General features: G+C 37.5%; 1 long non-coding RNA gene across 1 annotated transcript in view; it reads right to left on the bottom strand.

The window, feature by feature from the left end:
• The window catches only part of LOC146450703 (uncharacterized), a 184,912-nt gene that overhangs the window by 163,241 nt on the left and 19,171 nt on the right, over nucleotides 1–2,500 (bottom strand). The gene's annotated exons all lie outside the window — the stretch shown is intronic.

Genomic DNA, 2,500 nt, shown 5'->3' with positions numbered 1-2,500 from the left:
TTTCATTTTCTTGTCACGAATAGTTTATCATAACATGAATTTGTAATTGCATTTTCACAGTCTAAAAAGCAATCTTTTTTTTTTGGGGGGGGGGGGGGGTGCGGCTATTATGATCATGCGTTCAATTTTCACCCAAGCTTCAGTTCAGCTTCATTTCCTTTGTTTTTGTTTTCATTCGGTTATTCCGTTTTCTTCTTTTTATGTTTTGGCTTTCTTCACCATTGCCATTGTGAAACAACCCCATTACAAGAGGATATCATTACACTTACATCCGGTGTTACATCCCATTACATTGCGTTACATCCGGTCAGCAGTCGTGCTTCTCGGACTTCCGGCCCATGCGTTCAGTTTATTCACCATTCTTGGCTTGTCGACTATCGCAATATCTGACTCGATTTTTGATCAAGAAGTTACTTTGGATTGTTCAAAGGCATGCATTTGCTTTGTCCATTGATCTCGACACATTTACTTTACTTCCTGGTTGGATAATATCGATGAATTTAGGTGTTCGACGGCAGAAATCGCAAGTATCACGACCATATCATGTTTTGGACCTTGTCAACTATTCTTTGTCAAGTGTATGCGGGCTACTTGTATCATCCTCTCTGGTCTGAACCACGGCAAACTGGATATTCGATGGGAGTAACTGTTAGTCTGCGCTAGATCTGGTCATAAAACGGAGCGTGCGAAGGAGAGACACTGGAGAGAACCACGCGACGAAAGCATCCTGAAGAAATGCCCAAAACCTTCAAGGTAGGTTTTGTATTTATTTCTATTTCATCAAATTTGTTGGCCAAAACCTTATTTACTAAATGTAGGTAGCAGACAAGATGATAAAAGATACTTTTGAAGCTGATTTTTTCTCTCTAAAGCCTGTTTGAGCCAAATACTAGAGCTCTCAAAATTACCAATTTTGCAATTTTTTGCAATTTGTCCCAGGTGTCTTCAGCACCCATGGCCAGAATATAGTTTTCCCCAAATTGATTTTGTGATATTTAGAAACGTCAATATCTGCGTAATCTCTGCTGCTAATTTGATTTATGTGGAAAGAGTACTTTCGGAGAAATTAGGTATATGGTTGTGCTTGTTTTTCTTGCTTGTCTAAATGGCTGTCATGGAACATAGTAGCACGAGCATTTTCTTCTTGTTTATAAAACCCAAATTATTGTAACGGCAAATTTTATAAACTGAAAGAGTGGTTCTACCATCTGTATGAATTTCATTTGAATTGGTTCACATCCACCCGAGAACCAGACTCGTTTACTTTTACTTTTTGAGAATGGAACTTTTGCTCAAAACATGGTCCCGAGGCCGACGTCATCTAGTGCGGTTACCATGGCAACGATACATCTGCCGATCCAAATATGGTTGTTTTTGTTTATCCCATAAGGTAACCTACCTCCACACAAAAATTGAAGGGGGGTTAAAATTTTTCATTTCCAACTTTGCTTCACTTTCCTGGAGAATTGCTCTTAAGGCCAAATTTATTTTAATAATAATTATACTCTATGGTTAAAATTCTTAGAGATTTCAAAGAAAAATTAATAGAAAAATGAATGGCAAATCCCCCAAAGAGAGGCAGCTGACGAAGTAATGAAAGCGAATAAATACTGAGAACAAAACATGTGATTTACAACTGTCATTATTAATAAATATTGCTTTCCGCTTCTTATTATAAGTTGTGATTTTTGTTGAAAATTATTACAAGTTCCGATTTTTTATAAAAATTATCTATAACATTGTTCCCTATTTTGATGACCCTATAATTTGATCAGCTAAGCGGTCTAGCTGACCAGCTATTAATCGGAGCTGGGCAGGCTACCTGCTTGGCCTCCATTGTAGATTTTTTTTACTTTTTTTGCTTTTTCAATGAGTTTGACTTGTTGCTCTTTGATTCTGGCCTCCATTTCCATTAATTTGTTCTCTCTCTCCAAAAGTTGTTGTTCTTTTTCGTGGGTTCTTATTGCCTGGATGGCTCCCCTTAAGTTCCAAGTTTCCATAACTCTGCATAGGCAGGACGGAAATGAAAACCCCATGTGTCGATACAATGGGCTTCATCAATAACTAAAAAATTAAGAAGATTGTTTGCAGACAATTTTTGCACTAATTCAAACACAGTTGGTGACAAGACAGTTTCTGGAGTAAGAAACAAGAAAGTGTACTCTGGTGGGTCAAATTAAGTTTGTTCATGATATTCTCTTTCTCAGTAGGATCCATATCAGACATAAAATAGCAGATATTCATTCCTTGTGACCGCATCCGCTCGACCTGATCAAGCAACAGTGCCAACAGTGGAAAAATTACAACAGTTATTTTCTGTTCCATCAGGGCAGGAATGGCATAACAAATGGTTTTCCCACCACCTGTTGGCATGATCAGCACAGTATTTTTGTCACTTAAAATACTTTCTATTGCCTCTTGCTGACTTGCTCTGAATTGTTGTAAATGAAATACTCCTCTTAGTATGTATAGTTAATTGGTCTAAACAAGTCAAAAGTTG

This window comes from Pavona decussata, unplaced genomic scaffold (assembly GCF_977016875.1).
Source record: "Pavona decussata unplaced genomic scaffold, jaPavDecu1.1 SCAFFOLD_431, whole genome shotgun sequence".
Lineage (NCBI taxonomy): Eukaryota > Metazoa > Cnidaria > Anthozoa > Scleractinia > Agariciidae > Pavona > Pavona decussata.
Note: the sequence above shows the minus strand (reverse complement) of the source record. Positions and strands in the feature narration are given on the sequence as shown.